This window comes from Schistocerca americana, chromosome 3, assembly GCF_021461395.2.
Source record: "Schistocerca americana isolate TAMUIC-IGC-003095 chromosome 3, iqSchAmer2.1, whole genome shotgun sequence".
In the NCBI taxonomy this organism is placed as follows: domain Eukaryota; kingdom Metazoa; phylum Arthropoda; class Insecta; order Orthoptera; family Acrididae; genus Schistocerca; species Schistocerca americana.
This window is the reverse complement of record NC_060121.1, coordinates 444,519,382-444,533,911: the sequence shown is the minus strand read 5'-3', so window position 1 is coordinate 444,533,911 and position 14,530 is coordinate 444,519,382. Positions and strand designations below refer to the sequence as shown.

The window sequence follows — 14,530 nt, the reverse complement described above, 5'->3', positions numbered from 1 at the left end:
CTGCACTACACACGCATCCAAGCTCTACAGAATTACGTATGACACAACTCTCTCATATCCTGAGGGAAGGGGCTAATGTGCGCGGAGGAAGAACATCCTTTCCAACAGGCGGCTGAATCCACCGCCCGAGATATCCAGGCCAATAGTACCATGCGACATTTTAGTACTATAATTATGATTAATCGGTTTGTTGCGAAATTACCTTTGTTTTTATGAAAACACCTTCACAACAGTGAGAGAGCCTGTGATACACAAACACCAGAACTTAAACATAAAACACAGGGCCATTGGACAACCTGTAAACAAATTACTTACATTTTTATCACATATTCAGTCTGTTCGTCAGCGTACAATACAGTGCGTAACAAATGTAGAATTGTTCCGGTAGAGACGCTGTCCCTGTATCGACCACATGATCACGGAAGAGTGACACAGCGGTTTACGTTCGACGGTCTTTCACGCTCAAGAATCCCAGGAATTTGGTGGACTATCTCCAAGGCTGCAGACGTATTAATAATGAGATCCACATGGGTTTCTATATGAGTCTCGTAAAGTAGGCTGTTCACATGCCCCCACAAGAAGAAACAGTCCATTGTATTCATGTCTGGCGACGGAGATGACATCGAATGCAGGAACGCCCCAGCCAATTCACTGTAATTCAAACTGTACATCAATGCGGTTCCTAACATCGAGTACAGAGTTTGCTCGTACGTTGAAACCAAATAAGCCGACAAATTCCCATTCGCGCATCTTCCAGGACATGTAAGAAGGCGTGGATCATGACGACTCCGTTCAGTTTATCGGAAAGTACGTCAGGTCCAATCACATAATCGTTGACAATACTACCTCACCACATTCACAGCAAACTTTTGTTGACAGCATCAGGATACCACTTTGTGTGGGTTTTAGTTACCCCACACGTGGCTATCCCTGCTGTCGAACATACTCCCTCTTGTAATTGTGCACTCTGTAAACAATACAAAAGCAAAAAAATGGCTCTGAGCACTATGGGACTTAACTTCTGAGGTCAACAGTCCCCTAGAACTTAGAACTATTTAAACCTAACTAACCTAAGGACATCACACACATCCATGCCCGAGGCAGGATTCGAACATGCGACCGTAGCGGTCCCGCGGTTCCGGACTGTAGCGCCTAGAACCGCTCGGCCACCCCGGCCGGCCCAACACAAAAGCAGCTAAACTGTGGTTTCCTGCACTAATTGTGGGGACCCACTTGCAAACTCTACACCGCATGGAATGACCTCTGCGTGCAATGAATGCACCTTGTGCGGTGATACTGCTGCAGTAGTTGTGCATCTAACATCCGCAAAACAATTTTTGGCCCTTGTTATGAGATCGTAGAACGCCGCAACTACCGGTGGCACCTTTGTCACAATCTAATTGTAACACATGCTCTTCCAAATGGATTGTTATGGCATATCTCCCATGGCCAGTATCTTCGATCCTAGCACCTAAAGCTTCGGTTTCTCACGCGCACCTACGTACAGATGTAACATCCAAACAAATCACATCACCAGATATGGGAAACGCATAGAAAATGTGCGTTTTATGATATATCGGTACGTAGTGGGCTTCGCGAATGAGTAGCCAGCAGTAAATAGAGGCGCGAGACAGTCAGTAGTTAACAGAGTGGTCGGAGTCCAGGGAACGAGTGCATGTAACAATGAAACTCGGAGCAGATGAAGAAGACTGAATAGGCCATCAAAATTTTTTGCATAAAAGGGAAACAATAATTCACCTGAACACCTGGTAGTACGCTATGCAAAAATGCTACAATGTGGTTGCCGTCGCTGCGGGAGCAACTCAGCTTTGTCTTTGTGCCCCTATCCCATTTCATTCAAGGAACGCACACACGAGGTGAACGTCGGTTAACTCATCACTAATTTATGGCTGCTGCTATCTATCACTGTTAAGGTACAACTAACACTATCGGAAAAACAAATCCAAAATGGAACCGACCAACAAGGAATACAAGCTTGAGGGGGAAGGGTAAAGTGGGTATTTGTGCGGTCGACAGCACGTAAGGTGAGTGTATGGAACAGGTTTGTTTTAAAACAAGTAAGATAGAGTATACCGTAGCCACTTGTTCTGTTGCGCAGATATTTTCAGTGCAATATACAGGGCTATTACAAATGATTGAAGCGATTTCTTAAATTCACTGTAGCTCCATTCATTGACATATGGTCACGACACACTACAGATACGTAGAAAAACTCATAAAGTTTTGTTCGGCTGAAGCCGCACTTCAGGTTTCTGCTTCCAGAGCGCTCGAGAGTGCAGTGAGACTAAATGGCGACAGGAGCCGAGAAAGCGTATGTCGTGCTTGAAATGCACTCACATCAGTCAGTCATAACAATGCAACGACACTTCAGGACGAAGTTCAACAAAGATCCACCAACTGCTAACTCCATTCGGCGATGGTATGCGCAGTTTAAAGCTTCTGGATGCCTCTGTAAGGGGAAATCAACGGGTTGGCCTGCAGTGAGCGAAGAAACGGTTGAACGCGTGCGGGCAAGTTTCACGCGTAGCCCGCGGAAGTCGACGAATAAAGCAAGCAGGGAGCTAAACGTACCACAGCCGACGGTTTGGAAAATCTTAAGGGAAAGGCTAAAGCAGAAGCCTTACCGTTTACAATTGCTACAAGCCCTGACACCCGATGACAAAGTCAAACGCTTTGAATTTTCGGCGCGGTTGCAACAGCTCATGGAAGAGGATGCGTTCAGTGCGAAACTTGTTTTCAATGATGAAGCAACATTTTTTCTTAATGGTGAAGTGTTTAAACCTCCTCTACCAAGAAACGTGCCAGAACTGCGAGCTCGCATCAACGATGCTTTCGAACTCAATGAGGGGGACATGCTGCGCCGAGTGTGGGAAGAACTTGATTATCGGCTTGATGTCTGCCGAATCACTAAAGGGGCACATATCGAACATTTGTGAATGCCTAAAAAAACTTTTTGAATTATTGTATGTGTGTGCAAAGCATTGGGAAAATATCTCAAATAATAAAGTTATTGTAGAGCTGTGAAATCGCTTCAATCATTTGTAATAACCCTGTGGATACAAAGAAGATTGGGGATCAGAAAAGAAATGAAATGCAAGTACCATATGACGAACCACTGAAGACCGTGGTTCCCTTTCACCAAGGTACTTACATTCTCTGTCCAGCAATAATCTCAAAATATTTATTGGTTGATTTCGGGTTCATCCTGTAGACACAACCAATTGGCAGGTAATCATCGTAAGCGTTAATCTGTAAGTCTTCATGAAACTTTTTTATTCGGGTGTTTATATTGGAAGGCGATACAAAAACACTACCGTCCAATACCATCGATATCCTGATCTTGAAGAAACTTAGAATATCTTATGAGCTCAAACGTACGAGGGCATGCTGAAAAGGAATGCATCCGAATTTTTATGTGAAAATTCTAGGTTTTTTAAATATAACAAACGTTCTGAACATTCTACACCTTTCGTCTTCACTTCTACATATTTATTTCTCAATACAGTCACATTTCTCCCAAGCGATTCCAGTTTGTTGATGCCGTCAATGTAGAATGTTTGTCTTTATTGACGGAAACACAACCTCACATTTGCCTGCAACGCTTTATCAATATCAAAGTAAAGCCCACGAAAATGATCTGTAAGTTTTGAAAACCGATGATTATCGGATGGGACCAACTCGGGACTGTATCGAGGACGATCGATAACAGCGAATCCCAGACGTCGAATTGCTGCAGATGTAGCATCGCTATTGCTGACATTGCAATGCTCAAGGGGGGGTTGCTTCATGTGTGGACCAATTCTTAGAGTTCGAAACTCGATTAAGCACACTGTTTCTCACACATAGACATAGCTACATTACACTCCACCGCGTTACACTCTACAGTTCGGAGCCATCTAGCGGCAGAAGGGTGCAAATATCTAGACATGAAAAATAAAGTTGTAGAATGTTAATTACGTCTGTTTTATTTCAAAAGATTTAAGAATTTACGCATAAAAAATAGGACGCAGTAACTCGAATTCAACCGAGTCACACAAAACCTCTAGGCTGTAAGAAGTCTTAAGAATAGCTAAAAATGTATTGACACTTGGATGTTTTCTGAGGCCAGTACGGAATTGGATGGTAATAGTGCTTAAGTCCGTAGTTAATTTTAATGTTGGAGATGGTTTACGCTTGCATACATTTGGCAATAATTTCATAATTTTTATCACTCTCCTTTTATATAGTTTTTACAATTGCGTTTTTTAGTACCATTGTTCTATTGAAAGACGAGGGACAACATAGGCCACACAGCGAGATAGAAAAGAGATCATTAAGTGCACTTGGTGCCCATTAGTCTGTGGTGATCGCCAGAACATCTTGAACCGCTAATATGAAACGTCAAGCAAGTCTTGCATTCCAAGGAACATTGTGATGGATGACATGACGGTATTTGTCTAAGTGATCTGATAGCATTTTGTAAGGGGTCCGTAGGCCCTTACTATAAATTTGCACTCGGCACAGGTCGATAGGGCGAACAATCGATTGTGTCGTGTTGCGTCACCGAGTGTGGAGTTGCGTGAGTGCCATGTTGCGGGTTGAGGTGTGTGGAGGTCTTTGTTGAAATGTAAGGCTTTAACGGAGAAGGGAGTCGCCATCGCCGTGGTTAGACCCCTTTGTACTAAAATAATACCGGGAAGGTGAAGAAGTATTATTACGAAAGTGATCAGTGACATTTCTAGGGCCGATATTTGGTTTCGCGTCTACCGCGCCGGCATCACCTTGGATTGCAGTGTTGGATTGCAGTGTTGGATACAGTGATGGATTAGCCTGTGACGATAATGGAAAATGAAGAAGCCTGTGCTGAGATTAGCCGTAATTAGATAAGTATGACGAAGGCAGTGGCTGTCTCCTGTTTTGTGTTTTTGAGAAGAATATGGGTTCGTAATTAGTGAAACTGTGTTGGTGTTTTTCTTGTTACCAGAAATTTCATTATTACAGTATTGAACAGGACGAACTGTAAAGTAACAGCTTCCGTAGCGGTCAATTCCGATTACCAGCCCCATTAGGTACACGGTCATATTAATAATAAATATTGGGCTGCTATTCGATCAGATTAAGTCGGGATAAATAAACGGAGGTGTTACAATTTACTATAAAATATTATTTTGTGAAATGATTAGTCTGTCACAGGATTCTTAACTTGGTTTGAAGTGGTTGAATTCGTCACTTTCTTTGGTCGTCACTCTTTTGACTGGTTTGATGCGGCCCGCCACGAATTCCTCTCCTGTGCTAACCTCTTTATCTCAGAGTTACACTTGCAGTCTACGTCCTCAGTTATTTCCTGGATGTATTCCACTCTCTGTCTTCCTCTACAGTTCTTGCCCTCTACAGTTCACCCTAGAATCATGGAAGTCATTCACTCATGTCTTAGCAGATGTCCTATCATCCTGTCCCTTCTTCTTATCAGTGTTTTCCAGATATTCCTTTCCTCTCCGATTCTGCGTAGAACCTCCCCATTCCTTACCTTAACAGTCCACGTAATTTTCAACATTCGTCTGTAGCACCACATCTCAAATGCTTCGGTTCTCTTCTGTTCCGCTTTTTCCACAGTCCATGTTTCACTTCCATACAATGCTGTACTCCACAAATACTTTCTCAAAAATTTCTTTCTCAAATTAAGGCCGATATTTGATATAAGGAGACTTCTCTTGGCCAGGAATACCCTTTTTTCCATTGCTAGTATGCTTTTGATGTCCTCCTTGCTCCGTCCGTCATTGGTTATTTTACTGCCTAGGTGGCAGAATTCCTTAACTTCATCTACTTCGTGACCATCAATCCCGACGTTAAGTTTCTCGCTGTTCTCATCTGTACTTCTCATTACCTTCGCCTTTCTTCGATTTACTCTCAGTCCATACTCTTTACTCCGTTGAGCAGATCATGTAATTCTTCTTCACTTTCACTCAGGATAGCAATGTCATCAGCGAATATTATCACTGATATCCTTTCATCTTGAATCTGTATTCCACTCATGACCCTTTTTTAAATTTTTATCGTTACTCGATGTACAGATTGAACAGTAGAGGCGAAAGGCTACATCTTTGTCTTACACTCTTTTTAATACGAGCACTTCGTTCTTGGTGGTCCACTCACCCGTCTCTCGCCATAGCTTACCCCTATTTTTCTCAGAATTTCGAACATCTTGTACCCTTTTACATTGTCGAACGCTTTTTCCAGATCTACAAATCCTATGAACGTGTCTTGATTTTTCTTTAGTGTTGCTTCCATTATTAACCGGCATGTCAGAATTGCCTCTCTCATGCATTTACCTTTCCTAAAGCCAGACTGATCGTCATCTAACGCTTCCTCAATTTTCTTTTCCATTCTTGTGTATATTTTTCTTGTCAGCAACTTGGATGCGTGAGCTGCTAAGCTGATTGTGCGGTAATTCTCGCACTTTTCAGCTCTTGCCGTCTTCGGAATTGTGTGCATGATGCTTTTCCGAAAGTCCGATGGTATGCGCCAGACTCCTACAGTCTATACAACAACGTGAATAGTCGCTTTGTTGCCACTTCCCCCCAAAGATTTTAGAAATTCTGGCGGAAGGTTATCTATCCCTTCTACCATATTTGATCTTAAGTCCTCCAAAGCTCTTTTAAATTCTGATTCTATTACTGGGTCCCCTATCTCTTCTGAATCTACTCCTGTTTCTTCTTCTATCACATCAGACAAATTTTCCTCCTCATAGAGGCTTTCAATGTATTGTTTCCACCCATCCGCTCTAGCGTCTGCATTTAGCAGTGGAATTCCCGTTGCACTTTTAATGTTATCACCTTGCATTTAATGTTACCGAAGGTTGTTTTGACTTTCCTGTATGCTGAGTCTGTCTTTCCGACAGTCATTTCTTTTGCGATGTCTTCACATTTTTCCTGCAGCCATTTCGTATTAGCTTCACTGCACTTCCTATTTATTCCCTATTGCTGTATTTATAGCCTTAGAGAACTTCAAGCGTATCTCGTCATTTCTTAGTTCTTCCGTATACCACTTCTTTGAGTATTGATTCTTCCTGATTAATGTCTTAAACTTCAGCCTACTCTTCATCACTACTATATTGTGATCTCAGTCTATGTCTGCTCCTGGGCACGCCTTACAATCCAGTGTATGATTTCAGAATCTCTGTCTGACCATGATGTAATCTAATTGAAATCTTCCCGTATCTCCCGGCCTTTTCCAATTATACCTCCTCCTCTTGTGATTATTGAACAGGGTATTCGCTATTACTAGCTGAAACTTGTTACAGAACTCAATTAATCTTTCTCCTCTTTCATTCCTTGTCCCAAGCCCATATTCTCCTGTAACCTTTTCTTCTACTCCTTCCGCTACAACTGCATTCCAATCTCCCATGACTATTAGATTTTCATCTCCCTTTACATACTGTATTACCCTTTCAGTATCCTCATACACTTTCTCTATCTCTTCATCTTCAGCTTGCGACGTCGGCATGTATACCTGAACTATCGTTGTCGGTGTTGGTTTGCTGTCGATTCTGATAAGAGCAACCCTATCACTGAACTGTTCACAGTGACGCACTCTCTGTCCTACCTTCCTATTCATAACGAATCCTACACCTGTTATATCATTTGCTGCTGCTGTCGATATTGCACTATACCCATCTAACCAGAAATCCTTGTCTTCTTTCCGCTTCACTTCACTGACCCCAACTACATCTAGATTGAGCCTAGCATTTCCTTTTACAGATGTTCTAGTTTCCCTACCACGTTCAAGCTTCTGACATTCCACGCCCCGACTCGTAGAACGTTATCCTTCCGTTTATTATTCAATCTTTTTCTCATGGTAACCTCCCCCTTGGCAGTCCCGTTCCAGAGATCCGAATGGGGGACTATTCCGGAATTTTTTGTTAAAGGAGAGATCATCATGACACTTCTTTCATTTACAGGCCACATGTCCTGTAGATACGCGTTACGTGTCTTTAATGCAGTGGTTTCCATTGCCTTCTGCATCCTCATGCCATTGATCATTGCTGATTCTTCCACCTTTAGGGGCAGTTTCCCACCCCAAGGACAAGAAAGTGCCCTGAACCACCGTAAGCCCCTCCGCCCTCGAACTACTACCGTAGAAAATATCTGATACTGGTAACATATATTTTTATGTTGTATTGTGCAGGATCGGTTCGAAAACAATTTATACAGACAAGTGACTTATAATTTGACGTCTCCCCCGCCCCCTTTTCCCTCCCGCGCCTTCACCCGTGTCAATTTTCGCTGCTAATAGGCGCTGCATATAAATCTTGCACTTGGGCGGCCTTCTAACCTCTGCGCCCCAAGCAGCGATTCAGCGATTTGTGTCGCTTAGACCTTAAACCGAGCCTGAGCATTGAGCCTGTATTTATAGGTCTGTGGTATTACATAAATCCTAGGAAACACTTTCGAAACGGTGGTATTCTGACCTGAACTGAATTAAACACGTAATTCGCTATCACTGGGGATACCACTTATTACGAACAACATGTCGACTCCATAAAATGCCTCTGTAACGATTAAATGCCAGATTATGGGTCCAGAGGTCTCATGTTCGATAACCGGTTCGATAACTCGGTTACTCATTTTTATCCGTCGCGTACCACTTCATTCACAGCCAGAAGTCATTTTCAACATGAGAAATACCTAGTTGCAAGGGTGTTAGAAGACCACGTTAAACTGTAGGTATTCGTTTAAAGGTCTGTTGAACTGTAGCGAGTAGCATGGCAGTGTGTAATGCAACTATGTCGTTGCGTGAGAAGCAGCGTGCTGCAATCGAGTTACGAACTCGAAAAGTTCGTCTGCACATGGAGCACCTTCTTCAGCATGACAATGCCAGACCACATACGACACTCCGACGCCTTGAGTCAGTCATCGATCATCCTCCATAAAGTGCTGATATTTCCCAACTCGATTTTCATCTATTTTCAAAACTTAAAGGTTGCCTTCGAGGTTTTCACTTTGATGTGATTATGTTGAGAAAAAAAATGTAGACATGAAGAATAAGATGTAGAATGTTAATAACGTTTGTTTTAAATAAAAAACGCTTTAAGGATTCACATAAAAAATTCAGAGGCATTACTTTCCAGCCGACTATTGTACGTGCAAGGTAGAATTCCGTCAGTGTCCTCTCGAACTCTATGAAGGAAAACAGGATGCGACACTGAGAATAAGTCCTGACTGACTCTCTCTCACTCGGAAGACACTAGCAGTCCATTTTCCTCTTCAGTCAGTATAGCTCCGTGGAATAGAAAAGTAGACTAAATACCCTATCGTGAAATTAATTTCTGTCAGTGCTCATTAAACTGCAGAGTGCGAAGACTTATCTTATTGTTGGGTTATACCTTTGTTTTAAGCCTGACAACAGATTCGTACTGGACAGTTTTTTTTTCCTAGATAAATACACATTTTGGGAGACCACGGACCCCCGAAGGTAGCTCCCTTGTATGAACTGTAACACGTACAAAGTAGCATTCTGTGATCACCACTACTCAAAGTTAGTCACAGTAAGCTGGGAATTTCCTCATCAGCCACTATTTTCACAAGACTGCTGTACACAGTAGAAAAAGACAGTGACGTTAGCTAAATACAACGAACTTCTTCCCCATTTTATTAAAAAAGGGAGTTGTTGGATAATACACGTCCCGATATGGTTGGCAGACTGTTGTTATTGGACAAGTCCTGGCAGTGTGTAGCTACGAGAAGGGTGGTGAGGCAGAGGGAAGAGAGGAAACGTTTCCACCCAAAATATTTCTGTCTACTATGCTGACAGTGTAGCTTATCGGCAGTTGATGTTTCCGGTGTGAATTGGTAATCTACATACTACGTTGGACATAGTGTTTGATTAGCATTTTATATCCGATAAACTCAGTCATCTACATAACGGAAGGAAAAAATTCGATGAAAGGTGTCGATTGATATAGCACAGTGCTGAATAGCGTAGCAAAGTTTCTGCAGTAAGCTACGAGTCTGTATAATCTTGCACCTTTCGAAGTGATGGAAGATGCTTGGAGTACCAATTAGTAAGAACTTCAAGGAGGAAAATAAATGCTTTCTGTTCCCCCTCTTTTCGTTTATTTTTCTTATTCTCTCAACTATGTTTATTGTTTCCGACTGTACATGCTATCACATGTCTTAGTCTTCAGGCAAAAGCACGCAGGACTCGATGTGCATCCGCAGCGTATATCATATCATACAGAGCATTAGGAAACTGCACTGAAATACGAACGTTTTCCTGTTGCTCTCTGTCATATGATATACGTTGCGGATGAGCATCGAGTTCTGTATCCTTGCGCATGAAGAATGGTCCATGTATGCTAGAAATTGGCAGCATGTAAACTAGGAAACAATAAATTCAGCTGCAAGGAGACCACACGATTTTCGCATATTTTTGTATTTATAGTACGTGAAGATCAGAACTCAAATATCAACCGACCAAAGCGGATCCATGCAAGTCTCAAAAAGTATTGAGATAATCGACTTAGGTTTTTCAGAATCTTTTAACATCTTAAAATTTGGTCGATTTCACGATAGGTAGTGTGGGTATATGGCAGAATGCTCGCTCGCCATGTGTCTGTATGTGGGGGTGGATTGGGGGGGGGGGCATCTGTGGCGCCAGCGCTCGATTCCTGGCCACTGCAAATATTTAAAGTGAGGTTCATGTTCTGCGAGCATTGCTCGTTATAAATATTTTTTTTATAAAAGATCAGAGTTCAAGACTTTACATTTACAATGAAAGCTGGATTTTGTATGCCATATGCATGTAGAAACAAGAAGAGGCGCACTTTTCAGAAAACGTAATTAGATATGTGTTAATTTGCACGTATTTGATGAATTTTATGTTTAAATCACGTAAATAAAAAAAACAAAAATGTCCAAAACAAAACTCGAACCAGCGATTACCAGTCTCGAACGCTACTGCTGTTTTCCATCTTTACGTATTTTACGCTTCACGGAAATACACCTTTGTTTAAAAATGTGCGTCAACCGGAAGTCGAAAGAAGGCCCTATAGATGGCAGCGAAGCATTCTTCCACAGGATCACATAGCCTAGTGGAGAGCTGACCATACTTTGATACTCAAGTAGTTCAGGAAACTTCAAACTTCATTTTATTGAGAATTTTTGAGAGTGGCGTCTAATGCTTTGGTCACTGGTATTTGAGTTCTGAACTTCACGCACCATACATATGAAGAATTACAAAAATCCGATTGCCGTGTGGTCTCCTCGTGAGTGAAGACGAGAAACAAATAAGAAGAGAGACATAAGAAATAATTATTTTACCTGTTTGGAATAAAATAACAATTTTGTAGAGTATAGTTCATAAATAATAAAATCCCAGAATGTACAGGGTGCGGCAATTAATAGCAGCACCGAAAAATACATCAACAACGACTATATGTACAGGCTGCCATTTTCGCTCATGTAAGTTAGGCCTATAGCGGACAAAGTGACGAAGTTTCCTGCATGTGCAAGTTATATTTTAACAGTTACAGCTACCGAGTTATAATACTGCCTTTCTTTTGATAGAACTGTAGGATTTTGTTTCCAAGAGATTTACAGCGACTTAATGTGGGTGCTAATTGATCGAAAGTGATAAGATAAACATCGGTGCTAATCACTGTCCCACTGTCAACGAGAAGAGATCTCTCAGACGTCCGCCCTGCTTCACTAAATATAAGCAAAAGCGGAACTCAGGTACGGTCCGACAGTTGGTATATATTTTTAAATTCTTGTAATGTTAAGTGCTCAAAGTATTGACCTTGAGCACTGACACATACTACACACGTCAAAAAAAGTTTTGCATCACCCCGGTTCCCAGAACTCCTGAAGACAGACGTTGACTGTGGATATTGTATCACAGATACAGACCCTTTGACAGTTCAGAGATGTCACTAAAGCCACCCAAAGATGGAAACAACCGTGCAAGAGCAGCCCCTATTAGACGGAGATCGATCTCTGATGAAGGCACTCTTAGAAGCGGCCGAAACGTAGGTTAAAAAGGCTTCATTTTTGCGACCGAGGACTGTTATTGCTTTAATTTTCAAAGCGATGGTGTTCGGACACGAAGGAGATACAGAACGACAGGAACTGTAGATGACATGTCTCGCTAGGGCAGCCCAAAAGCTACTGCTGAAATGGATGCCCGCTACCTACTGATTATGGCTCGGAGAAACCCTGACAGCAATGCCACTATGTTGAATAATGCTTTTCGTGCAGCCACAGCACGTCGTATTACGACTCAAATTGTGCGTAATAGGCTGCATGATGCGCAACTTCACTCCCGACGTTCATGGCGGGATCCATTATTCGGGGCCGACGTACGCCGTTTGTGGTCATGGTAGGCGCCGTAACGGCTGTACGATACGTGGATGTCATCCTTCGACCGATAGTGCAACCATATCGGTAGCTTATTTGCGAGTCATTCGTCTTCGTGGACGACAATTCGAGCCTCGTCGTGCACATCTTGTGAATGATTTCCTTCAGGATAATGACATCGCTCTACTAGAATGGCCAGCATGTCATCCAGACATGCCTGGGATGGATTGAAAAGGGCTGTTTATGGACGACGTGACCCACCAACCACTCTGAGGGATCTACGTCGAATCGCCGTTGAGGACTGGGACAATCTGGACTAAGAGTGCCTTGATGAACTTGTGGATAATATGCCACGACGAATACAGCCATGCATCAATGCAAGAGGACGTGCTACTGGGTATGTCCAGCAATCTGGACCACCACCTCTGAAAGTCTCGCTGTATGATGGTACAACATGCAATGTGTTGTCTTAGTGAGCAATAAAAAAGGCGGGAATGATGTTTATGTTGATCTCTATTCCAGTTTTCTGTACAGGTTCCGGAACTCTCCCAACCGAGTTGATGCAAAACTTTTTTTTTGATGTGTGTATAAAGGGATTCCGATCAGACACCACTACAACTTTCTTTCTTTTCTCTAGCGTTAATCTCGTTCGGTATGGGTCCGCTTTTTCAGGAGTTCGCGTTTGGCGGTCACAAGGCAGAAAATATCGCTGGTTGCACTTCACTTATAAGAATAATACTAAATCCAAACTAACATCAAGGAGTAGAAGGCGGCTAATAGCTTCCGCCAACCAGACTGGCTCTACTTGTTGTGGTTGGTCTCACCGACCCTGGGAGCAGCAACATACAAACAACAGTGAGATCTCAAACAGTGGAGGTTTCAGTACTGGACACGGTTCACTCTACTTCAAACGTCCTGGGTTCGGTCGTCGGCTACAGCCCCTCGGTCCGACACTGCTACCACACCGCTAGCGGTCCCAGCCTGCCCTCGCGCTGTGGACCTCCTCGCTGATCGGTCCGGAGCCGAACTGCCTGACACACACGACGACCCAGAATACTATCCGTGGCACCAAAGATAGTATCACAGTACTGGCTATCGATAACCGCTGCTGCTGCCACTTGCGGACAAACAATACTAGCAACTCAGTGGCACCATTAACACATGAAGGAATCGAGACGCCACTATCGCTATTACACGACGCCAAGTTATGAACGGCAAGAACGCGAGCCACACACGCCTCAACCATTTTTATATGTCAGCTATTCTCAGCTCATCCCAGTGATGCCAACATGAAGTCATGAAAGTACAAAACTTCTCCTACAAGCTATTTCATTTCTACATCGATTTGTCACTTTATTTTATGTCCCTCATACTTTCAAAGTGTAGTAAGGTCTGCTGATAAGTTTTACATACTGTAGTATCACATATTGATACCACCACACAGTCATGACAAAGTTGGCAACATAACTGCAAGTTTCCACCAGAAGCCTATAGCAATCGTACGGGATCTGGTGGACCCAATGGAGCACACCCAGGTGAGCCACGCCTCCAGCGGCTCTGCACTACGAGCGTCCTGTCCCACCACGATAAACACTACTGGCCATTGAAACTGCTACACCAAGAAGAAATGCATATGATAACATGCAGTGTGGGTGCATAGACCCTGAGAAATCAGTACTCAGAACAACGACCTCTGACCGTAATAACGGTCTTGATACGCCTGGGCATTGAGTCAAACAGAGCTTTGATGGCGTGTACAGGTACAGCTGCCCATGCAACTTCAACACGATACCACAGTTCATCATGAGTAGTGACTGGCGTATTGTGACGAGGCAGTTGCTCGGCCACCATTGACCAGACGTTTTCAATTGGTGAGAGATCTGGAGAATGTGCTAGCCAGAGCAGCAGTCGAACATTTTATGTATCCAGAAAGGCCCGTACAGGACCTGCAACATGCGGTCGTGCATTATCCTGCTGAAACGTACGGTTTCGCAGGGATCGAATGAAGGGTAGAGCCACGGATCGTAACACATCTGAAATGTAACGTCCACTGTTCAAAGTGCCGTCAATGCGAACAAGAGGTGACCGATGGCACCCCTTACCATCACGCCGGGTGATACGCCAGTATGGCGATGACGAATACACGCTTCCAATGTGCGTTCACCGCGATGTCGCCA

General features: G+C 43.1%; 1 protein-coding gene across 1 annotated transcript in view; it reads right to left on the bottom strand.

Annotated features, from left to right (window-relative positions):
- Nucleotides 1-14,530, bottom strand: part of LOC124606783 (metabotropic glutamate receptor 4-like) — a gene marked incomplete at its 3' end in the record, with an annotated part of 1,427,722 nt that overhangs the window by 83,504 nt on the left and 1,329,688 nt on the right. The window lies entirely within an intron of this gene.